Here is a 26493-nt window from a genome sequence, read left to right as displayed (position 1 = left end):
ATAAGGAAGACAGCCAGAGTATCAAGAATTTACAAGGAGGAGGCATATTTTTTTTCTGACAACTTTATGGCATTTACTTTTCACAAGTTATAGTATTCCTTTCTGGAGTAAAAAGTTTATAAAGAAATGGGATAATAAAAATTACTCTCAGCCTCACTGTGGGGTCACACAGCATTTGTCAGAATCTTTGGAATAGCATCTGAAAATAGTGATGCTACTAAATGCTGCCTTCAAGATCACAGCCCTCTAATTTCAATGCCCTAAGCAAACTGCAGCATTTGGAAGCACCCTGATGTCTCCCGCTTCTGTAACTTCTTAGCATCATTACCTCCCTTCAATCAGGTTCTGGATGATTTGTTTCTAGTCTAGGTAGTACCTGTGCAAGAATGGTTCAATCAAACTAATAAATGTTGGCCTGATTCTCCCATCCCTATGCCCGTGTAACTTCCATAAATCAAAAATCCCTTTCAAAATGCTTTAACCTTGGGAAATTCATGTGTTGTCCATATGGGAATATTTGAACATAAGTAAGATGATTGCTTCTTTGTTGCTATTATTATCTTCTTTTCATAACAAATAGAACACACAGTGCATGTCGTGCCCATCTTTTCCAGAGAAGAAATCTCCAAAAAGTAATTAAGGGTTCAACTGGAAAATGGTCTAACAATACAGTCTTTCCTAGTTTTTCAATTTATAGCAGGTGGGTCATCTCTGAAAAGCCCAAGACAGTGAACAGGTTGAACTGCTTTTAACAACTTGAATCTTGAGTGAATTCCAGAGTGCTATGGAATCAAGCTGTTTGTCTTTTTAAGAAACTAATACCTCAAATAAAGACTAAATCATTTTTCTTTGAGCATTGGCCCCAAATACTGGAAAACTGGGTCCTTTAGGAAACCAAATTCATTATGAAATGAGCATTTGGGCCTTGTAATTACACTGATATTTTAATTGTCATAAATTTGGGAACAGGGACCATCTCAATAAATCTTTTTTTGGCATGCTGAAATTCTCCAAAAGGGAGAAAATTCAAATAAATTCAGAAATTAAAACATAACTGGGATAGTTCATTATATAAACATTATAATGAAGTTTTGAAAAGAAAAGTTGCAAATTTTCAACACTGAATATATTAAGGTATTTTCCAGTCTTGTAATTGGGCCACAGAATTCCAATTTGGTTTAAAGTCCTCCATCAACACAATATAACTACGCTAAATTTAGCACTGTTAACTGTCTTCAGCTGAATTTGCCATTAATTGAAGCAAAGAATGGGAAAGTCAGGGTATGCACATTGCTTAAAGAGATAAACATTCTGTTAAATTACAATGCACATAATAAAATAAATCAAAATATAAAGCTTGACCAACTAGCCCTCAATGTCTAATTGAGATAGTATTTCAACATATTTGAAAATTTCACCTTTTAAAAACTACACTTTTAGATTCCTTCAAAATTGTTGTGGAACATAACCAAAACACCTTTGATTTCCTTGATTTAAACATGGCAAATGCTAAGGAGAAATACAGATTACTGATTCTGGATAAAAAGGAAATAAGCATTAGTAATAATGCTCAGTAGAATTATCATGGTATATGAAGAAAGTGTCCTTTTTTTATAGTCACACTGAATCAAGGAAACCTTTCACTTGAGCCATTTCATTTCACCAAAATGTGCAAGAAATGTTGACAGTTATAATCATAAGGGTCACTGAACACTCTTTAGAAACCAAGTTATGAAGTTTAATGAGCACAGACTTTGCCAACATCGTCTGGCTAAGTTCTCAACAAATCTATATTAATTTTAGAAGAATATGAGCTATTTGGGGGCTTAGATTCAGTATAATTTACCCTAGTAGTTGCTCTGAACTTTGAGTATTTGTAAAAAAAGATCCAAACTGGCACCTGTATGTCTAAAATGCATAGCTACTTTGAAAAATCTCATCTTTTTTGTGAAAACTTCTGTTTCCCCAGTTGTACTGTTCAAAAGTGAATCTGTGTACCAGAAGGTTGTTCAGGATTATGAAACTTAATGCACTTTATCACAAGCAAATAGAAACTTTTTCAAGGAAAGCACAAGGCAAGAGACATGAAAGACCATATGTTTTCAATGCTTTCCATGTCAAAACATAACCAGTCTGTAGAAAATAACTGCTAGTCATACTGAACTATTTTACCAGATGTCTTCCAAAAGTTACTTGGAAGAAAGTACAGTGCGCTCCATGTACCATGTAAAGGATAAAAATAGATTTCCCCAGACCAAACATATTGCATACATGGATTATTTTATTGGCTGTAATATTTTATAAGATTTCTGAGTTTTATTTCTCAGTGGTTAGTGGCAAGGTAAAAATGAGATAAGAGAAAACAGAGGCTTAATCTTCTGAAAACTGTTTCTCAGTAAGCTGTGTAAATTCCTTTGAGTTAAACCAAAATTTTAAAACACAAAAACAGCAGTTTCTCTTCCCAGGGGTTAGGATTTTTTTCTCCTTCTACAGAAAGCCTGTAACCATTCCCAAATTCGTGTTACTCCACAGTTCTCTGCTTTGAACTAGTTTATCTGTTTGTTTGTTTGTTTGACCTCAGCCTCTGTGCTTTATTATTTTTATTTCTATTATTGTTATTATGGTAATGTGTACATAATATAAAGTTTGCCATTTTAACCATTTCTAAATGCACAAATCAGTGGCCATCGTTTAGAGTGCTGTGCCACGATCACCACCATCTATTGCCAAAACTTTTTGCACCCAAAACAGAAACTCTGCATCCATTAAGTAATAATGCCCCATCTCCCTTCTCCCAGCCTCCAGTTACCTCTAATCTGCTGTCTCTCTAAATTTGCTTATTCTAGAAATTTCATAGAAGTGGAATTATATATTTGTCATTTGTGTCTGGCTTGTATTACTCAACATAGTGTTTCAAGGTTCAGGTAGCACGTATCAGAAGTTCATTCCTTTAACAGCTGTTAATAACACATCACATGTAAATACCACATTTTGGTTATCCATTCATCTGTTGGCGGACACTGGGTTGTTTCCACTTTTTTGACCATTGTCAAAAAATCCACGTTAGCAGACCCTTTGTAAGATACTTACTGTAACCTTGCTTCATTTAATCTTTTCAGTGACCTGATGAATATCTGACAAACAGGAGGAGCTAAGTAATTTGCAAGGCCCAATGCAAAAACGAAAATGGAGGGTGCTTTCTTCAAAAGGCAGGCTAAACAGTGCCGCTAAAAGTGCTGAACGATAAAGCTTTCACCTTTCTTTCGTAGTTTCTATCTCGACCTGACTCTGCGTTTTTTATTAACTATTTCACGTTGCGCTCCCTCGGCCCGGGAATATTCGCCGGGGGCGTGCGGCAGCTCACAGGCGCCCGGAGCTTCACCCTGTCACATGGTGTGTCACACGTACAGCCCACTATCTGCCAGGTTCCCCTTCTTGCCAGCCACCCCTCTGACAGGGCCAGCTGCGGACAGGGGAATTTGAACCAGACATGTCTCCTTCCCACGAGGTCAACACCCCAACCCAAGGCCGATGGGACATACTAGGTGCTGGAATCACAGTTGAACAAGAGGCTAGCCTGCACCTATTCACCTGCGCATCACTGCTCGGCCCTGCCAGCCAGGGGCGGAGACAGTCGCTGCCGTGCACAGTGCCCGGGGCCGCGGAATGGGGGCTGACAGCCAAGAACTGATCCTATAGGCCCCAGAGGGGAGGAAAGAGGTGTGGGGAGGGTAGCGGATAGACGCCCAGCACTTTCTTCACTGGTACATCTGACTTCTTTTACAATCACAAAATCAGAGAGAAAATTATTAAGAATTTTAGAAGGACTACCACAGAGCATTAAACCATGCGCGGGAACCCTTCTGAGTGCGGGGCCCTTGCCAACTGCACTGGTGGCCTGCCCGTGAACTTGGCCTTCTGACCTAGAGAAGACATGCCATAAATATTCAGGCCTTTGGCTCCGTCCACCATTTCATCCATCTAATTGTTCCCCCCACCCACCCACCCATTCAATTGTACTCATGGAATTTCTTAGAAATAGAGTAGATAAAGCAGTTTAACAGTGGCTCAGTGGCAAATTTCTCACCTGCCAAGTCGGAAACCTGGGTTCAATTCCTGGTGCCTGCCCATGCAAAAAAAAAAAAAAAAAAAACTATGTATATAGATAGATAGATATTTACCATATCTTACCATCAGGGAAATATTTTTCTTTCCTTTTTTTCTCTTATTTCTTCCTTTTATTTTTTACGAATGAGAAAGCCACAGCTGAGAGAGCTTCAGTGACATACTAAATTATGATCTATCTGGTATGTCCATTATGTATTGGACCTGGGGCTAAAACTAGGGTTCTTGACCTTTCCACTATGTGCAGCTGTTGGGAAGCATGATGGACACTTACTAATAACTACATTGATATCTAACAATGTTAAAACCCTACTTTTAGGGAAAAAGATATTCAAAACATCCTGACACTTGAAGCAGATGTTCGTGACATGTATTCCTTCCTGTGTCTTACAGTTTTAACATGAATGCAGCACTTATAAGTCTCCTTCTAGATAGTCATATTTGTTAATTGGGCATGTACGGTGTAATGTATCAATGAGGTTGTTTAATTGAGCTATGCTTTAGAAGACATGCATAATTGTAAGCTCATTCTTATAATAATCTTGAAATGCACATGCATGTCACTAAATAAGCCAAAAGTTTGGATAACTTTTTAACTTCAACTGAATAATATTAATCTAAACATAATACAGTCACATTATAGAAATGCAGAATATAAGGAAAAGTAAATAAATCAACCATAATCTCTTCTCTTGCATACAACCACACCTTTAATTTTTGTGTATTTTCCTTCCTGCATTGTTATATAAGTACTTTGCTAGCACTGCAGTCATACTGTAGTGCTTTGTTTAAAATGAATGGAAAATCTAAAACCAATGATGAGAAAAGGCCTTAGACATAATTTTATTACATTGCCTAAAGGTCTAGAACCTTTAAGAAGATCCCTTCTGTATTTGAACTGAAAGCATAACTTTTTAATTTGAAAAATACCAAAAAAGCAAAAGAGAAAAAAGTAAAAATCTCCTAAAGCTCACCTAAGAAGTAAAAGTTTTCTCCATCCTATTCCATCCCCTAGGCTTAACCACTCTTAAAGTTTGGTGTATATCTTGTAAAATTTTCCATATCTAGAGAGATAAATGTAAATGTACATGGATGCACATGTAAGCTGTTATAAAATCTGAGTCATAGCATACATACTAGTGTGTAACTTTATTTTTATACTAAACATTTTATCACTATATCTTGTACTATAATACTAAATCATAGTTTTTGACCTGCTTATATCTTCATTAATGCCTATCTAACTAGGTAAAGCCTAAGGGGTAAGATATTTTTAGGTCAGAAAATGATATTTCCCACATTGACATATTTAGAAGTCTTTTTGACATAACATTACCTTTATTGATCCACCATTGATGGGACACCTAGTTAGGCAAAGGTAAATTTGTCCACCTCCTATCTGCCCTATGACTTCATTTGTGTCATACTGGTGGAACTTATCCCAGCCTGTTTTGTGTTATACTTAAGCACATAAATGTATAAATCTTCTCCACTAGACTACAGGTATTTTCTCTTGTTTTCATTCTCAATTTCTTTTATATTTTGATTATGCTAAATCTCAACTATACAGAAAAAAAGAGGAGTATAATAAAGTCATCTCTGAACTTCAGTAATAAGTGAATAAATATTTACAATCCTAAAAGTAACATTATTTGTTCTCAGAAAATTCTATGACAATTCTTGACACATTCCTTTTCAAACTCTAGACAAGGCTCTATGCAAAAGTAACAAGAGAAGGGCTACCTCAAAACAAATGAACTTTAGGAAGTGAAAACCAGAACCACATACACACCCTCAGTTGCAGCTTTCCAATGCAGTACAGGCCTGATGCTTAGGCATTTTGTTTACAGAATGAATCATGGGCTGAAGAGTTGAGAGCAGAAAGGGATGCACACAATCAATATATTCTACATGTTACTGGGCATCCAGTACCACACAGGAACTGGGAAAGTACAGAGATGGTCTGAGGTACAATCCTTGCCATCAAAGATTCAAATTAAGCTACCAGAAAAAATTTGTAAATTTGACAAACCAGAAATAAATTCATTGCAATGGTGTACAATTGTTTCTTTTATACCCTATATACTCTGTGGTTGTTGTTTTTATCCAAGTAATAATTTTTCTTGTTTTCAAATTACTAAGAGACATAAAATGATAATAAATGTGCAATTTGCTAGTAAATTCCAACTGTCCTGCCTCTAAATAGAAGTAAAACTATATCATGCTAAAGAAAAAAAGTTCTCATGTATTATGTATATGCTAGCAGTGATCTTACAGTTTCTGTAGTAACCCATGAGTGATTTTCAGAAACTAAACATAAAAGAGCATGCAACTCCTTTTTGTTGACATCTGGAACAGTTTTAGAGAAACTGTTCTTCAGCCTATCCTTTTAGTATCACAATTTACTCTGCCCTGCCATTCCCTGCCTAGACTAAAGGATTAAACCAACTGCTGAGAGAGAGGAAGGGAAGTAACATAAAATGAAGTAGAATCATGAACTTTACTCCAGTTCCTCATCCACAAAGCCCACTTAAATCCACAACAAGGCTTTCAATACTTCTCCATTTCTTCATTCTCTTCTTGCTCACCACTTTTGGTTTGTTCTCTGAACACTTGATTCAGAGAACAAATGTGCTCCAAGGACCAGCAGCATAGGCCCACCTTATGCAGAATCTAAGATCCTGCCCAACAATACTAAGGCAGAATCTGCACTGTAAAAAGATCCCTGGTAACTGGTATACTCATTGATATTTTGAGAAGCACTGGCCTAAACTTTCTTCTATCTCTATGTAGAATTTATGAAACCCAACAAAACCGCCATTATATAATTTTGCCATGCCTCTGATAACATGATCTCTTTTCATTAGAGAACCAAATTTCATGTACCTTTTTTGAACAATACTTGTGCTTATGGACTTTCCCTTTTAGCTGCTTTCCTTTAATACTTGGAGCTAACCCTTGGATTTCTAAAAGAGAATTCTCAGCTAGAAAAGAATATCATCTCACATTTCCATGGTAATTAACAGATTCATCTATATCTCTATGTGATACTGAACAAGAGAAAGTGAAGAGATTAAATATTAAAACCAAACCTTACATAAAATACATGGAAATATTTGCATTAGCATATCCTAACCCAAGCCATTGTGAAGGCATACACACAATTTCAGCATCTTCAATACCCATTTTCTACAGAGAAAATACAAATTTAACCTTAAAACTTTTTGTTTTCTGACTGTCTGACCAATACTTTTAATTGGAGAAATATGAGACCACTCAAGTGCTTTCCATTCAACCACACTGGCCTCTTTGCATTTTAGCATAGTAAATTCTGGCTTTTAAAATTATTTAAAACAGTCAGTAAAATAATTTTCTTAGTTCACCATTTGTTTCTACATACAGTTTCACTTTAGTAACGATGAATCATTTTCACTTGGCAATGATGAATTTAATCTCTGCAAATCAGCTTGCTTCTGCATTAGAATACATAAGTCACAATTGTCCACAAAATATCCAGCAAGCCTTCCCAAATTTACCAGTGTTCATAAAAAAAAAAAAAAAAAAAAATACATCTGACCTCAATAAACTGAAAGGTACTCAGGAATTTTTTCTTTCCAGATCAAAGAATGTCTGTCCTCACCAGTTAAGGAAAGCCAAGGCACATCTTATTTAGATTGTTCCCTAAAATTAGCCACAAATACCCATTAGGGACTGTCTTTAAAGACAGAGGACTCTGGTCAGTCTCAGTATTAAATAAGTCATATCCATGTCTTTAACATAGAATGCATAATCATGGGTATGATCTTAGTAATCAAGAAGCCCCTGAAGAGTTTATTCGGAAACATAGTTTTATAAGGTACAATGATTTAGCATCAGGCAGGCCATGACTTAAGCTGTCTGAGAAAGAATAGGGAAGAAGCTGGGATAAGTCAGACCCAAACTAAAAATCTAACCTAACTTCATCATGGTTCCAGACAATGTGGCCAGAAGTCCAAAGTGGACTCACCCAAAGGAACATGGAGCAGACAATTTGTGTTTGGCCCATTTTAACAAATATAAAAACAATGGCATCCAAACCAGCGGTGGGCCATAGTATCAAGAATTGCAGGCAGGGACAATCTCTGAAGGCACTAAAGGAAGCATTCTTTTGAAATCTTTAGCTTCTATTGGTAAATAATTTTATTTCACATTACACAAATTGAGATCATATGTCTTTAATTTTCTATTTGCTATATCTAGGAATTAAACATAAATATCCTAGGGCTTCAATAATAGTTCCTAATCATTTTTTCCTCCTGGTGGCACCTCTCTTCCTTTTAGTTTTCCCATGTCAAAACCCTCTCAAATCTCCAATGAGATTATCTTGACACACCCACATGCTATAATATGTTTCTTCCCCTTGCCAGTGCTTTGTGTTTTTGATAAGAATCATCTGCAAAAAAAGTTATGTTTTTCAACATTATTTGTGATGTGGAGTCAATTTCACTTCCCTTATTCTTCTTTCTATTTCAAAATCTTGACTTTCAAAGGCAACAAGGTTTTTTTTTCTTTCCACCTATAAACCCAAACCTTCCCTTTCTACATTGGAATTGAAATTTTTAAGAAATATACTCTAGATATTTTTCCTGGTAGCATCATTTTTATTCTTGGTATTAGCAGAAGTGTGTAGAAGATGGTGACTTAGAAGAATCTTGGGACACCTTGTGATGTTTCCATGGAAAATACCCCACAGCAGGTGGTAAACAGATATCACCATGATTTTTTCTGGGACTGACACAAAAGATTACTGTTGTTCCATACAACAGCAGAAACTTCTGCTTCATCAAGAGGTCAGAGTTCATACTTTATGTGAAGAGCCATATCTAATGCCAGAAGCAAATTTTCTTCAATTTTTTCTCTGTCACATAACGTGACATGTGATAGTCATAGACATGTGACAGTCATTATCTGTTTGCATGCCAGGATTTTAATTCTCTATCTCCTAAAGCTATTTTATCATTTATTTTGTTTCCATTTTTTTGTTTGTTAATATTTTGCCTAGAAGTTTTTGATTCTCCTAAATAAACTAGAACAAAATGAGATATTCTTCAAGATCTTTCTCAAAGTTTTATAGTGTTTACCTTTACCATGTAATGGTTATACTTTCTACATGCTTCTATCATGCTATAATTTTAAACTTTCCATATACCTTTAAACTTCCAATCTCTCCCAAAAGAGTATATGCTCCAGAGAATATATTACTTATTTTGAATGTAATCCCCACCATCACCATCACCACTGTTGTGTGAAACCAGGAGTGAAGCTCTGCAAGGGTTTCCAGGAATGTTATGGAACTTCCAGGAACTATTATTGCCACCAGGAGGAAAAAATGATTGGAAACACCAAATGAACCAGGAACGAGGCTCCGAAGTTTCAGAAGGCAAGCTTTATTGGTCTGTGTGCCGAGGGCTCAGCCAAATGACCTCTGAAAGTCTGAGCCCCAAACAGGGGCTGACACAAGATTTTCATAGACAAGACAGCTCGTTAGAGGTAGGGTATTCCTAATAAGGTAATCGGTGGTGTTGGAAGGAAACGATTGGCTGATTTAAATCGGGAAGGTCGCAAAGCTGGGTTTACAGAAGCGGATGAGCAGTTAGGGGAGGGGTTTCTCTACAGAAATTTGTCTTATCTTGCCTACGTGCAGTTTTACCCATTCGCGGGGCAAGCATCCTGTTTATGTGTAGCTCTGACTGCTCAGGGGAATTTGGGAAATATTTAAAGAGGAGGTAGATTAAATGTGCAAGGAGGGGTGAGGGTCCGGCCGGCTTGCTACACCACCACTCACCACTGCACCTAAGACATCGATGACACCAAATAGGGTTCCGGCAAGTATTTGTTGAATTACAAACTAGAACAAGAACCATTCATTTGGTGGCGGCCTTAATTCTTTTAGTTCCAAGTAGATTATAATCCTGTGTATTAGGTGAGCACTGCAAATTCCTGAATGATGAGGGTTCCTTTTACTCCTGAATATTGACACCTCAGTTCCAATAGCAACTGGTCTGCTGAGTTTTAGAAATTAGCACTTATTTGAACTACCTAAAGAACAAAAGTCTTTCAGTAACTGCAACAGCACCCCCACATCCTTATCAATAACGTAACAAAATATTTTATTCATCCTTACTGCTTTTTTTCTATGCCTCCTATTTCTTCTTGATTTTTGAACATTGGACCTCAATGAACAATATCTTAAGCCCTAATTGGCTTTGTCACAATATTCTGATCCTTACTCTTAGACATTTCTCCACTTCTGATTACAGAAAAAAAATTAGATCTCAAAGAAGAAGGACATTTATACCTTAAATTTGTATTTTTATCTCTTCCATATTCACAATGAAACAGAAAAACGAAACTATACCCCTGTGTAACATTCTGGCGATTTTGCCTTGTGGTGTAAATATCTTTAAAAGTCTCTTTAGATTTATACAATAACAGAAAAAAACCACAGATTCTTCAATAGGAAAGAGAAATAGGATATGGTAAATGGTTCAACGGATAAAATCAAAGAAGCATCTTTACTAGGTTATAGCGTCTTTCCTAAGATTTTTTTGCGTTCTAATTTGTTTTTCCTGCTTAAATGAAATCAGCCAATTTTGCTGTCTTCCCATAGACTCGCTGTTGCTCGGATTCTTAATGGGGTTCACAGATTATTTTTAGAGGATCCCTGATGCTCCTGAAATTGTATGTTAAAGTTTACATTTATATATATCTCAGTAGGACAAACTACTGTGAAAAGTACCACACAGTGGATTGGCTTAAAGAACAGGAATTTATCGTCTCACAATTTTGTAGGTTAGAAGACTTGCTGCTTCCTGGGGTCAGTCATTCTGATTGGCCAGCGATTCTTGGGGTTCCTTAACTTTTATCCGTGAATCCTATGAGAGAGCATGCCCTCTCCTTTTTTCTTCCAAGTTCCATTTACTTTTACTTTCCAGCTCCTCTCCACAGCTTTCTCTGACTCTGGCTTCAGGTGTCTTTCTCTTCATAAGATCCACCTTAAATCTGTTGGGTTCACAGTGGGTTCACACCCACAGGAATAAGAATTAAGATTAAGAACATATCTAAATTGGGATACATAATTCAATCTACCACATTACATATCTGCATTTTCTGGGGGAGGATTAACAGGCTTCAGCAGATTTTGAAGCAATTCATAAATCAAGAAATGCTAAATATCACCAACACACCATCTTTTGGAAGATACTCATTAGACTATTAATCTCTATATAAAGATTTATAAAGCAACTAGAATGGTGTCTAGCATAGAATGAATTTAGCCAAATTATATGCAGCATTAAATCAGGTATCAAGGAGACTTATGATAGAAATAGAGAACATTTATTCTTAAGAAGTTTTACAGTTTATAAAAGCTACAATATATTAAACATAGAGATGGGTCATAAATATAAGAGCATATGTTTATAAGACTGGACACACAATTAAAATAGTTTCTTTACCAAAAGCTACTTAGAGTTTCCAGGAAGATGGTGGAATAGGATAGGCTGAGTTTGTCCCTGCTTCAAGAGGAACAGCTAAAGAAGTGACAGAAAAATGACAGGACAGTGGTTCGAGTCCATGAGTGACTTGAGAGAGGCTTCTACACTACATAAGGAAGTCATGGATGAAAAAGCTGAAGAATTGACACACTGAGAGCCGGATGAGGGGTTCCATCAGGACTCTGCTCAGGACAAGAGGCCATGCCCAGGAAATGTCTGCCCCCACAGCTAACTTGGAAGATCAGGCCCCTTAGCTCCACAGCCCAGCACTCCCATGCGGAACTTGGAAGCCAGAAAACAAGCATCCCCTGCTCATAGAGAACATGCAACTAATGCAAAGAGCCTAAAACACCCCTTTCCAAATTGAGGCTGGGAGTTCTCAGGAATGTATGGACAGGAAGGTGGGGATGAGGAAGTAAGCCAAGCCATGCCCCATGAACATACCATGCCCATGCACTCATGCATGCCTACCCAACAACCCACATACCCAAGCCCTGACCCTCCCACCCAATGCACACATACACCTGCACCCACCCCCATGCATCACGTGTGCATCTATGTTCTGCCACCATCCCACACTCCTGTGCTCCACCCCTGCAACCAATGCACCTATAATCTGAACCCTCCACAACCCGTACACCCATGCCCCGCCCTCTGCACCCCAACACCTGCACCCTAAACTCCATGCCCCAATCCCCATGACCCCCATGTCCTTAACATACTTGCCCACACACAGCCGCACCCCACCCTACAGCTTCCCACGCCCTGCCCCCTATGACCCCACACACCCGTACAGCCCTCACGATCCACCTCCTGCCACACACTGCTTCCTTGTCCCCCATGCTGTGCCCTTCCTCTGTGCTCCAAGGCCTGCTATACTGCACCACACCCCCACAACTCCCATGGCCTCCTCACTGCCCCCAATCCTGCGCCCTGCACTCTATGCTCCCAAGCTCTAGCAAAGCACCCCCACCGCATGCCTAGCCCTGTGCTGAGCTCCGCCACTGCCCCACAGTGCCCTGCCCCATGCCCCACACCCTGCATGACACCTATCCCATAAATGCAAAACCTTAGATGACTGAGGGAAATCAACTTGCAAAGTAACCCAATGAAGATAATTAAATGCCTCAGACTCAACAGAAAATCACAAAGCATATGAAGATGCAGACAGATATAGCCCAGCCTAATGACCAAATTAAGACACAGGTGGAGACACAGACATTGGAACAACTAATTAAAGATGTTTATATAACTCTACTAAATAAATTCAATGGGTTAGCCAATGACATAAAGGAGATCAAGAAGACCCTAGAAGAGTATAAAGAAGACTTTGAAAGATTAAGTAAAAAACAGCAGGTATCACAGAAATGAAAGATACTGCAGACCAAGTAAAAAATATGCTAGAGACACACAGCAGCAAATTTAAAGAGGCAGAAGAAAGAATAAGTGACTAGAGGATAAGACCATTGATTTTGAATGCACATAAAAACAAATGGCAAAAAAAAAAAAAAGGAAAATTTTGAATTGGATCTCAGGGAAATGAAGGACAAAATGAAGTACACAAATATAAGAATCATCAATGTCCCAGAAGGAGAAGAGAAGAATAAAAGGCTAGGAAGATTAGTTGAGGAGACAATGGGGGAGCTTCCCAACTCTGATGAAAGACATAAATGTGCAAATAAAAGAATCCCAATGAACCCCAAACAGAATAAATCCAAATAGGCCAACTCCAAGACACATACTAATCAGTCTGTTAAAAGTTGAGGAGTAGCAGAAAATCCAGAAAGCAGCAAGAGAAGAGTGATCTACTATATCCAAGGGAAATCACATAAGACTGAGTTCACACTACTCAGCAGGCACCACGGAGGCAAGAAGGCCATGGTATGATATATTTAAGATGCGGAAAGGGAAAGATTTCCATCCAAGAACACTTTATCCAGAAAAATTGTGTTTCATAAATGAGAGAGAAATTAAAATTTTCCTAGACAGACAAAGGTTGAGAGAATGTGGCAACAAGAGACCAGCCCTACAAGAAATATAAAGGAGGATTCTGTCAGCTGAAAAAAAAAAAGAGTGGAAAGGAGAGGAACATCTGGAGGAGGGTACAGAATTGAAGAGTATTAATAAGGGCAGGTTAAAGGATAAAAAGAGAAAAAGGGAAAAGAATATACAGATCTGATAAACAAAAACCAAAGGATAAGACAGTAGATTCAAGAAATGCCTTTACAGTAATAACTTTGAATGTTAATGGACTAAACACACCAATTAAAAGTTATAAATTGGAAGAATGCATTAAGAAAAACAATCCATCTATATGCAGTTTACAAGAGACTCATCTTAGACCCAAGGATACAAATAGATTGAAAGTGAAAGGATGGAACAAGATATTTCATGCAAGCTGTAAGCAAAAGAAAGCAGGAATAGCTATATTAATATCAGAAAAAAATAGACTTTAAGTATAAAGAAGTCATAAGAGACAAAGGACACCACATAATTAAAGGGACAATTCACCAAGAAATAAAAATCATAAATGTTTATGCTCCCAATCAAGGAGCTCCAAAGTATACGAGGCAAAAATTGGCAAAATTGATCTACTATATCCAAGGGAAACCACATACAAGACAAAGTTCATATTATTCTGCAATTAAAGGAACAATAGACTTTTCAACAATAATAGTGGGAGACTGCAATACACCACTCTCCTCTATAGATAGTTCAATCAGACAGAAGATCAGCAAGGAAATAGAGAACCTAAATAATTTGATAAATGAATTAGACCTAACAGACATACGTAGGTTGTTACACCCCAAAACATCAGGATATATATATTCTTCTCTAGTGCTCATGGAACATTCTCCAGGATTGATCATATGCTGGGGCACAAAACAGATCTTTATAAATTTTAAAATACAAATAATTCAAAGCACTTTCTCTGATCACAATGCAGGAAGTAAATAGCCACCAATGAACCAGATTTTTACAAATATATGGAGATTAAATAATGCACTCTTAAACAATCAGTGTGTTAAAGAAGAAATTGCCACAGAAATCAGCTACTATATGGAGACAAATGAAAACGAGAATATAAAATATCAGAACTTATGGGATGCAGCAAAGGCAGTGCTGAGATGAAAATTTACTGCATTAAATGCCTGTTTTAAAAAAGATGAGCAAAAAATCTAGAACTTAACTGCTCACCTGGGGGAACAAAAGGATGAACAGCAAACTAAGCCCAAAGCAAATAGAGAAGAGAAACAACAAAGATAAAAGCAGAATTAAATGAATTGGAGATCAAAAGAACAATAGAAAGAATCAATAAAACCAAAAATTGGTTATTTGAGAAAATCAGTAAAATGGACAGACCCCTAGGCTAGGCCAACAAAGAAAAAGAGAGGATGCAAATAAACGAAATCAGAAATGAGAGGGGGGTAATTACCATAGACTCTGAAGAAATTTAAAAAAAAATCATAAGGATACTATGAACAACCATACTCCAACAAACTAGACAATTTCGATGAAATGGAAAAATTCCTAGAAACACATGAACAAGCTCATTGACTCTAGAAGAAACAGAAGATCTCAACAAACCAATCACAAATAAAGAGATTGAGTCAGTCATCAAAAATCTTCCTACAAAGAAAAGCCCATGGCCAGATGACTTCACAGGGGAATTTTATCAAACATTCCAAAAGCAACTGATACCAAGTCCTGCTCAAACTCTTCCAAAAAATTGAGGAAAAAGAAACACTAACTCCTTTTATGAAGCAAACATCACTCTAATACCCAAACTGGGTAAAGATGCAGCAAGAAAGGAAAACTACAGGCCAATCTCCCTAATGACTATATAGATGCAAAAAAAATCTCAACAAAATACTAGCAAATCGAATCCAACCACACATTAAAAGAATCATACACCAAAACCAAGTGAGGTTTATGCCAGGAATGCAAAGGTGATTCAACACAAGAAAATCAATCAATGTAATACAACACACTAACAAATTGAAAGGAAAAAATCACATGATCATCTTGATTGATGCTGAAAAAGCATTCAACAAAATTCAACATCCTTTTTGATTAAAGAAAAACTTCAAAAGGTAGGAATCAAAGCGAACTTCCTTGATATGATAAAGGACATATATGGAAAAACCATAGCTACCACCATATTTCAATGATGAGAGATTGAAAGCCCTTTCCTCTCAGATTGGTAATAGGTCAAGGGTGCCCAATGACATCACTACTACTCAACATTGTAATAGAAGTTCTAGCGAGAGAAATCAGGCAGGAAAAAGAAATAAAAGGCATCCAAATTGGAAAGGAAGAAGTAAAACTTTCATTATTTGCACATGACATGATATTACACTTGGAAGATCCTGAGAAATCTCTGACAAAGATTAATGTACAAAAATCAGTAATGTTTCTGTACACAAGCAATTACCTAAATGAGAGAAAATTAAGGAGAAAATTCCATTCAAAATAATCATTAAAAGAATCAAATATCTGGGAACCAACTTAATTAGGTATGCAAAGGACGTGTACACAAAAAACTACATAACATTGCCAAAAGAAATCAAAGATCTAAATAGGTGGAAAAACTTTCCCTGCTCATGGATAAGAGGGTTAAATGGATATAAATTTAGATATAAATTCTACCTAAACTGGTTTGCAGATTCAATGCAATAACAATTCAAATTCCAGAAACCTACTCTGAAGACTCGGAAAAGCTAGTTATCAAGTTCATTTGGAAGGGAAAGAGGCCTCGAATAGCTAAAAATGTCCTGAAAAGGAAGAACAAAGTAGAAGAATTAAGAGTTCCTGATTTCAAAGCTTATTATAAGCCACAGTGGTCAAAACAGCATGGTACAGGCACAAAGATAGAAGTATCGACCAATGGAATCAAATTGAGAGTGTGGAAATAGACCACCAAATCTACGGTCAACTGATCTTTTCCAAGTTCCCCAAATCCACTGAACTGGGAAAAAACATTCTTTTCAATAAATAGGCATGGGAAATCTGGATATCAACAGCCAAAAGAGTGAAGAAAGACCCTTACCTTACACCCTGTGATGGTTAGGTTCTGGTGTCAACTTGGCCAAATGATTGTGCCCAGTTGTCTGGACAGGCAAGCATTGGCCTCACCATTGCTGCAAGAGTTCATGTCTGGTTGATAAACTGGAAGGCTAGTATATTAAATCATCACTCAGTTGATTGCATCTCTGGTTTATGATCAACTAAGGCATGTCTCCCACAACTGTATAATCCAAATCAGATAACGGCTTTTAAGGGAGAAGAGAGACTCTTTTGCTGCTTCTTCAGTCAATGAGGCTCTCCTGTGGCATCCATCTGGACACTTCATCAGAGCCACCAACATCACAGCCTGCCCTACAAGTTTTGGACTCTTTCACTCCCGTGGTTGCCTGAGACACCATTACAAATCTCATATTTACAGATCTCTCCTGTTGCTTTTTTTTCTCTAGAGAACCCTAACACACACGCGACACAAAAATTAACTCAAAGTAGATCAAAGACCTAAATATAAGAGCCAGTTCCATAAAACTCCTAGAAGAAAATACAGGGAAACATCTTCAAGACCTGGTAATAGGGGGGAGCTTCCTAAACTTTACACCCAAAGTACAAGCTATGAAAGAAAAAACAGATACATGAGAACTCCTCAAAATCAAACCTCAAAAGACTTTGTCAAAAGATAAAGAGGCAGAGACTTCTGGGAAGATGGCCGACTAGAGCAGCTTGAGATTAGCCCTGCTCCACAGAATAGTTAGAGAAGGGACAGGAGTGCAATTGAGGCAGCAAATCAGGAGTGCAGCTAACCTGGGAGAACCTTCTGTACCACATGCAGCAGCCCTGGTTGCAGAGACCGAGGAACTGAAAGGCAGAAAGCTGGAACCTGGTGTGGAGGCATGGAGTGGTGGAGCCCATGAGAGTGCACAGATGGGTACATGGGACTAGGAAGTAAGCCAGGCCACATTCCTCCAGTGCACTACCCTCACTGGTGCAGCCCCATGACCAGCGACTCACCCCACACCCTACGCACCTGAACCGCCTCACCTTTTCCCATTCCCAGTGCTCCAGGTACCCCCACCCCACCAGTCCCCAGTGCACGTACCTCCCCACACCCCACCCCAAGTGCAGCCCAACCACCTCTCCTGCACCCCTCCCAAGCACTACCTTCCCCTCCCTGTTCCCTGCAGGCTGTTACCAGCACATAGTTTGCAGACACTAATCTCCATACCTAGGTTATCCCCCCCAGTTCCCCCCACAGTGTTGCACAGCCTCACCCCACCCTCCCTGAGCTCAGCATATGAGCTCTCCCAGGCCCACGTGTGCACACGGGCCCTCAATCACGTATTCAGTTCTGGAAAGTGCACAGCAGTCCTAGAACCACGCATGCTCACAGTCGTCAGTCTCACTTCCCAGCTCTGAGAAAGTGCTGACCTGCACAGCTGGGTCCCATCTGTCCCCAATCCTTGAAGGCATAATGTCGACCTGCTGCCACAGCTCTACACATGTGCACAAAGGGCCCCATGCCTTAGACTAGCATACACCAGGGTTACATCCCCCAGACTGGTGCACCCACACAGCTACATCCTCCCTGGCTGCTGGGCACCCATGTTCACAAGGATCAGAGTAACATCCCCAACCTGCGCCCATGCCTGAAACAAACCATCATACTGAGTCCTCCACCCTGTGCCCTGCTCCCTGCTGTACAGCCATCCTGCAAACACAAGGCCTTAGACTACTGAAAGAAACCAACTCCCAAAAGAAATCAAACAAGATATTTACATGCAACAAAGACAGCAATAGATCACTAAGCATATCAGAATGCAGACAGATAAAACTCTGCCTAATGACCAAATTAAAACACCTGAGAAGACACAGACATTGGAACAACTAATCAAAGATGTTCATACAACTCTACTTAATAAAATAAGTGGGATAACAAATGACATAAAGGAACTCAAGAAGACAGTAGAAGAGCACAAAGGAATTTGAAAGAATAAATAGAAAAATAGTGGAAATCACAGAGATTAAAGACTCTGTTGACTAAACAAAAAACATACTAGAGGTACACAACACCCCGTTTAAAGAGAAAGAAGAAAGAATAAGTGATATAGAGGACAAGATAACTGATTTCGAAGACTCAAAACAGCAAATGGCAAAAAAGATGGAAGAAATTCAATGGGAACTCAGGGAAATGATAGATAAAACAAAGCACACAAATATAAGAATCACTAGTGTCCCAGAAGGAGAAGAGAGGAGTAAAGGGCTAGGAAGAGTAGTTGAGGATATAATGGGGGAAAACATCCCAACCCTTATAAAGGACATAGATATACAAGTCAAAGAAACCCAAAGAATTCCAAACAGAATAAATCCAAATAGTCCTTCCCCAAGGCACATACAAATCAGTCTGGAGAGAAGCAGAAAACCCTGAAAGCAGCAAGAGAAAAACAATATACTACATACAAGGAAAATCAAATAAGACTGAGTTCAAAATATTCAACTGGCACCCTGAAAGTGAGAAGGCAGTGGTATGATATATTCAAGATCCTGAAAGAGAAAGACTTCCAGCCAAGAATTCCGTACCCAGACAAATTGTCCTTTAAAATTGAGGGAGAGATTAAAACTTTCACAGACAAAGACGTCATGAAAGAATTTGTCAACAATAGATGGGCCCTACAAGAAATACTAAGAGAAGTTCTGCCAGCTGAAAAAAAAAAAAAAAAAAGACAGGAGAGGGAGGTCTGGAAGAGAGCACAGAATTGAAGAGTACCACTATGGGTAATTTAAAGAATACAAAGAGTAAGAGGGAAAAGACTATACACATCTGACAAATAAAATAAAAAAGATGGTGGAATCAAGAAATACCTTTTCAGTAATAATCTGAATGTTAACGGACTAAACTTATCAATTAAAAGATGCAGATGGGCAGAATGGATTAAGAAACTATCCAGCTATATGCTGCTTACAAAAGATTCATTTTAGACACAAGGATACAAATAGATTGAAAGTGAAGTGATGGAAAAAGATCTTCCACAGAATTTGTAACCAAAAGAAAGCAGAAGTAGCTATCCTAATATCAGACAAAATAGACTTTAAAAGTAAAGACATCATAAGAGACAAAGAAAGACACTATATACTAATTAAAGGGTCAATTCACCAAGAAGATATAACAATCATAAATGTTTATGCTCCCAATCAAGGAGCTCCAAAGTACATGAGACGGACATTGGCAAAACTGAAGGAAGTGATAGGTGTTTTAGAAATAATGGTAGGAGACTTCAGTACACCATTCTCCTCTATAGATAGAACAACAAGACATAAGATCAACAAGGAAATAGGGAAATTAAATAACTTGATAAATGAATTAGACCTAACAGACATATATAGGTCATTGCACCCCAAAGCACAAGATTACACTCTTCTCTAGTGTTAAGGGAACATTATCCAGGATAGATCATATGCTAGGGCACATAATAGGTCTTCAGAAATTTAAAAATATTGAAATTATTCAAAGCACTTTCTCACAATGGGCTGAAGCTGGATCTCAATAACCACCAAAGAATGAGAACATTCACAAATGTATGGAGATTAAATAACACACTCTTAAACAACCAGTGAGTCAAAGAAGAAATTGCTAGAGAAATCAGCAACTATCTGTAGATGAATGAAAATGAGACTACAACTTATCAAAACTTATGGGATGCAGCAAAGACTGGGCTGAGAGGGGAATTTATTGCGTTATTTGCCTATATTAAAAAACAAGAAGGAGCAGAAATCGAGGACAGCAAACCTGGAGGAACTTGAGAAAGAACAGCAAACTAACCCCAAAGCAAATAAGAGATTAAAGGTTAAAGCAGAGATAAATGAATGGGAGAACAAAAGAACAATAGAAAGAATCAATAAAACCAAAAGTTCATTCTTTGAGAAAATCAGTAAAATTGGTGGGCCACTAGCAAGACTGACAAAGAAAAAAACAGAGAGGATGCAAATAAAATCAGAAATGAGAAGGGGTGTGTTACCATAGACCCTGAAGAAATAAAAGAAATCGTAAGAGGATACTATGAACAATTATGCACCAACAAACTAAAAAACTTAGATGAAATGGACAAATTCTTGGAGACACAAAACAAACTACACTGACTTAGGAATAACATCTCAACAAACCAATCACAAGTAAGAGATTCAATCAGTCATCAAAAATCTTCCTACAAAGAAAAGCCCTGGGCCAGATGGCATCACAGGGGAATTTTATCAAACATTCCAGAAAGAACTAACACCAACCCTGCTCCAACTTTTCCAAAAAATTGAGGAAAAAGTAACTCTACCTAACTCATTTTATGACGCTAATATCATTTTAATACTAAAACTGGGTAATGATGCTATAAAAAAGGAAAACCACAGGCCAATCTCCCTAATGAACATAAATGCAAAATTTCTCAATTTTTAAATGAGCTTAACTAGGGATGTATAAGACTTGTACACAGAAAACTACTTAACATTGCTAAAAGAAATGAAAGGAGATCTAAATAGCTGGAAATACGTTCCCTGCTCATAGATAGAAAGGCTAAATATAGTTAAGCTGTCAATTCTCCCCAGACTGATCTACAGATTCAACACAGTACCATTCAAAATTCCAACAACCTACTTTGAAGATTTGGAAAAGCTAACTACCAAATTCATCTGGAAGGGAAAGAGACCTCAAATAGGGAAAAGCAACCTGAAAAAGAAGAACATAGTGGGAGGATTAACACTTCCTGACTTTAAAGCCTATTATAAAGCCACAGTGGTCAAAACAGCATGGTACTGGCACAAAGACAGAAGCAATGGAATTGAATTGAAAATGTAGAAATAGACCACCATATATATGGTCAACTGATTTTTGACAAGGTCCCCAAATTCTCTGAACAGGGACAAAATAATCTTTTCAATAATTGGGCATGGAAGAACTGGATACCAATAGCCAAGAGAGTTAAAGAGGACCCCTATCTTACACCCTGCACAAAAATTAACTCAAAGTGGCTCAAACACCTAAATATAAGAACTAGCACCATAAAGCTTCTAGAAGAAAATGTAGGGAAACATCTTCAAGAACTAGTAATAGGAGGGAGCATCCTAAACTTTACACCCAAAGCACAAGCAACAAAAGAAAATATGGATAAATGGGAACTCCTCAAAATCAAAAGCTCCTTAAAAAAAAAAATCAAATGCTTCTGCACCTCAAAAGACTTTATCAAAAAGGTGAAGAGGCAGCCAACTCAATGGGAGTAAATATTTGGAAATCACATATCAGGCAAAGGTTTGATTTCCTGTATATACAAAGAAATCAAACAACTCAACAACAAAAGAACAAATGGGCTAAAGATATGAATAGGCACTTTTCTGAGAAGCAAATACAGATGGCTCAAAAGCACTTGAAGAGATGCTCATTTTCACTGGCTATAAGGGAAATGCAGATCAAGACTACAATGAGATACCACTTCACACCTATAAGAATAGCTGCTATTAAACAATCAGGAAACTATTATTGTTGGAGAGGATGCAGAGAAACTGAGACACTTATGCACTGTTGGTGGGAAGGTACAGTGGTACAGCCACTATGGAAGACTGTTTAGAGGTTCCTTAGGAAACTAAATATCAAGCTGTACCATGACCCAGCAATAGCATTACTTGGTATATACCCAGAAGGGTTGAAAGCAACAATGACACAAACAGATTTGCACACCGATGTTCACAGCAGCATTATTCACAATCATCAAAAGATGGAAACAAACCACATACTCATCAACAGACGAGCAGGTCAGCAAAATGTGGTATATACATACGATGGAATATTATGCAACAGTAAGACAAAATGACATCCTGAAGCACATGACAAGATGGATGAGTCTTGAGGACATAATGCTGAGCAAAATCAGCCAGACACAAAAGGACAGATAGTGTATGATCCCACTTTTATGATCAGCATAAAGGTATAATCAGAGACTTACAATACAGAATACAGGGGGCTTATAGATACATAGAAGCTAGAAATGGATGAACCGTTAACTTATGAGGTTGAACTCCAATATAAAGGAACAGATATGAGTGAAGGTGATTCTCTGGTGGGTCTAGAAGTAATATTACCATATTGAAGATGAACGAGATTGAAAAGGGTTATATAGACCTACGTGTCCCACTGAATCACACTAGAAATATGGATGAGTTCTTGTAAGAATTACTTCTAAGATAAAATTCCTGTATAAAGAGTGTTTTAGTCCAGGGTACAGGGGGAAAACTGCTATGAACATTGAGCAATGTTCAAAAGGAAACCATCAGTACTACCACAGCAACAGCAGAGGTAAATAATGGGGGGAGGGACAAGAGTTGTGAGGCAGTTTAAATTTCCTATCTGGTGAGGGTATGTTTATTAGTTTTCTGTCTCTTTGGAACAATGAAATTATCTAAAATTGAGAATGTTGATGGACTGTGAACTTTGGGCCCTCTACATATGCCCAATGAATGCATGTGGCTGAAGGATGCACTGATGGAGAAGTAGATTGGCAAATGATGGTGTATACTTCTGAACAAAGGCTGTGCAGCTACAAAAAGGAACAATGTCGTGAGGCATGTAATGAGGTGAATAAACATGCATGACATTTAGTGAGACAAAATAAGCCAGAAGCAAAAAAACAACACTGGTATACTCACCTTTAGAAAACGCTCATAAGAAAACAGGGACCTAGATTGTAAGCTTTCAGAGCAGACACATTAGGTCCAGAGTGGTGATTATTATTTCTGGATTCGGAGAGGCTATTTTATATATATAACCTGATATTTAAAGATAAGAATGAAGCCAAACAGGCTGGGGTTCAAGTAATTCAGAACATAGGGGTAAGGAAGACAGTGTCTACATTTTAGAGCCACACATACTCTTTGAGACCAATGGAAGAAAGGTTTATTGATTTGGAACTGAAATTTTATGTAGTGCATAATCCAATTCAACCTATCTGTATAGCTCAGTTAAACACTTGAAACACAGAGAGCATAAAATGAGAAAGAGGTCCTTTAATCCTGTATAGATTGTTGTAATGCCTGGAAACATCCTAGAGTATATTAACCAGATAATCAAAAAGTATTGGCAAAGTCCCCTGAGGGAGGGGAGAAGGACTATGGAACTATTAAACTTACCATCAGGGAATCCCCCAATACCGTGCCAAATTTTGGGGACACCCAAATCAACAGGCCATGCCCTCGACCATGAGGCTTACTCTTGTGAAGCTTATGTAGGTAGCATAGAAGCTTAGACTACCTATGGGCATGCCTAAGAGTTATTTCTGGAGGACCTCTGTTGTTCCTCAGATATGGGCCTCAGTTTCTCTAAGTCCAACTCTGCAAGTGAAATCATTGCACTCCCCACTACATGGGACATGATATCCAGGGGTGAAAGTCTCCCTGGAGACATGGGAGATGACTCCCAGGGATAATTCAAGACCTGGCACTTTGGGATCAACAATTACATCCTGATCAAAAGGGGGGAAAGAAGTGTAATTAATGAAGTATCAGTGGCAGAGAGAGTTCAAATGGAGTAGAGAGGCTATTCTGGAGGTTACTTTTACAGAAGCTTCAGTTAGACCTTGTGACCTATCATAACCTGCCAACCCCAACCAGGACCATTCCAGCCAATCCTAATGAACATCTAGGGCAATGTATAAGATTCCACAAGGGTTCCAGGCACTAGAGTAACTTCCTAGAAACCTACAACCACCGGATGGGTCCCTGGTCCAGATAAGTTCTGAAACCTAGCCTAGCCTCTCCAGAACATCAGATAGTTCCATCTTCCTACCCCACATTAGTGACAGACCCTTCTAATATCAAAAATTTAGAATTGCTCTAGCCCAAACTACCCCAATAAGAGGTATGGAAAGATCAAAGGTGATGGTGGAATTATACACAGAAGATACAACTTAACAAATGAATATGAATGCTGAATCACTAAATTGATATCTCTTGTAGTCTCCAGTATTTTAGAGAAGCTAGAAGTAAAAACCTAAAATTGTGAAATTGTAACCCATGTCCAAGTCTGAAATATGTTTTACAACTGATTGTGGTGCTGTGCTTGGAAATTTACAGCTTTTTTTGTATATATGTTATTGTTCACAAAAAAAAGAAGGGAAAAAAAGTCAATTGTGATGATAAAAAAGTATTTAAGCCCTCCAGCCTCCTATATTCTGAAGCAGCTAGAAGGAAAAACATGAGAGGACACATATGGTAGCCCATAACAAACTCTGGGATCTATCCTGTAACCACTTGTTGAAGAGTGCTTTGAAAACTGTTGTTTTTTATTTCTTTGCTTTGTACATATGTTATACTATTCAATCAGAAAAGTTTTAAGAAAAAGTAAAAAAGAAGAAAAAATGGTAAAGAGGCAACCAACTCAATGGGAAAAAATATTTGGAAATCACGTATCAGATAAAGTCATGATAGCCTGCATACATAAAGAAATCATACAACTCAGCAACAAAAGACCGAATTATAAAACAGGGTAAAGACATGAATAGAAGTTTTTCTGAAAAGCAAATACAGATGGCTTAAATGCAGAATGAAGAGATGCTTATTCTCATTAGCTATAAGGGAAATGCAGATCAAGACTACAATGAGATCCCACCCCACACCTATAAGTATGGCTGCTATTAAACAAATACCTTGGTAAAGGTAGACTCAGAGGCTTATAATACAGAATACTGAGTACCCAGAGATACATGGAAGCTGGAGATGGGTAAACAGTTAGCTAATGAGGTTGAACTTAAATGGAGGGGAATGGATAGAAGTAAAGGCAGTTTATTTAGTGAGTAAACTGTAAGTGGGTCGGTAAGTAATATTATCATATTGAAAGTGCACATGATTGAAAGGGGCTGTACAGAGCCATGTACCTCACCGATTAGCACTACAGAGATAAGTAATTTCCTGCAAGAGCTACTTCAAAGGTATGAATCTTGTACAAAGAGTAAATAAAATCAGGGTATGGGGGAATACTACTACTGCATACTACTATATTTAACAGGGCTATATTTAACAGGAAGACATCAACATTACCACAGCAATAAATACCAGGAGTAAAATAATTGGGGGTATTGAGGACAACAAGAGTTAAGGGGAGATTTGGATTTTCTATTTGGTGAGGGTATGTTTATCAGTTATTTTTTTCTTGGGAGCAGTGAAAATTGTCTAAAATTGAGAGTGTTGGTGATTATACAATTAAGTGGGGATAATGTGAGACATGGACTGTTGACTTTGGACATTATACATGATGCCCAATGGATGGAGGTGACTGAAGGATACACTGACTGAGAAGTAGAATGGCAAACTGTGGTGTAAACGTAGGATGGAAGGTTGTGCTGCCACGGAAAGGAACAAAGTCTTGAGGCATGCAAAGAGGTGAATGAATGTAGGGTACATCATTTGATGCAAAATAAGCCAGAAACAAAACAGCAGTATCTTTTAGAAAATACTTATAATAAAATTGGGGTCTAGATTGTAAGCTTTTACAGGAGTGGCATTTGGTCTGGAGCTGTAGTTATTTCTAGATTTTGAGAGGCTGTGCTATACATGTATAACCTGGTATTTCCCTGGAACTTTAGGTACCTGTATGACACCTAAGACTCAGAAGATGGTTTCTACAGGTCTGAAAGTCAGCATTGCCACGTAAAACAACGGTTACAGAAATTGAAAAAGAGATTGGGCTTCAATTAGGGATTGGAATGAAGCTGATGAGGTAGGGACTAATATAAATCAGAATACCAGAGTAAGGAGGACATTGAATTTTAGAATTTCACCTACT

General features: G+C 38.0%; 2 long non-coding RNA genes across 3 annotated transcripts in view; both read right to left on the bottom strand.

Annotated features, from left to right (window-relative positions):
- Nucleotides 1-4116, bottom strand: part of LOC143677834 (uncharacterized) — a 70282-nt gene extending 66166 nt beyond the window's left edge. Inside the window, exon 1 of the long non-coding RNA XR_013172917.1 lies at nt 4088-4116. This is a non-coding gene — a long non-coding RNA (uncharacterized LOC143677834). The remainder of the gene's footprint in view (nt 1-4087) is intronic.
- A 5139-nt stretch (nt 4117-9255) lies between these two features.
- Nucleotides 9256-26493, bottom strand: part of LOC143677832 (uncharacterized) — an 83631-nt gene continuing 66393 nt past the window's right edge. For both annotated transcript variants that reach the window (XR_013172914.1, XR_013172915.1), the window contains exon 4: nt 9256-11166. This is a non-coding gene — a long non-coding RNA (uncharacterized LOC143677832). The remainder of the gene's footprint in view (nt 11167-26493) is intronic.

Source organism: Tamandua tetradactyla, chromosome 3 (genome assembly GCF_023851605.1).
Source record: "Tamandua tetradactyla isolate mTamTet1 chromosome 3, mTamTet1.pri, whole genome shotgun sequence".
NCBI lineage: Eukaryota > Metazoa > Chordata > Mammalia > Pilosa > Myrmecophagidae > Tamandua > Tamandua tetradactyla.
The sequence above is the reverse complement of the archived record's forward strand: the minus strand, read 5'-3'. Positions and strand labels throughout refer to the sequence as shown.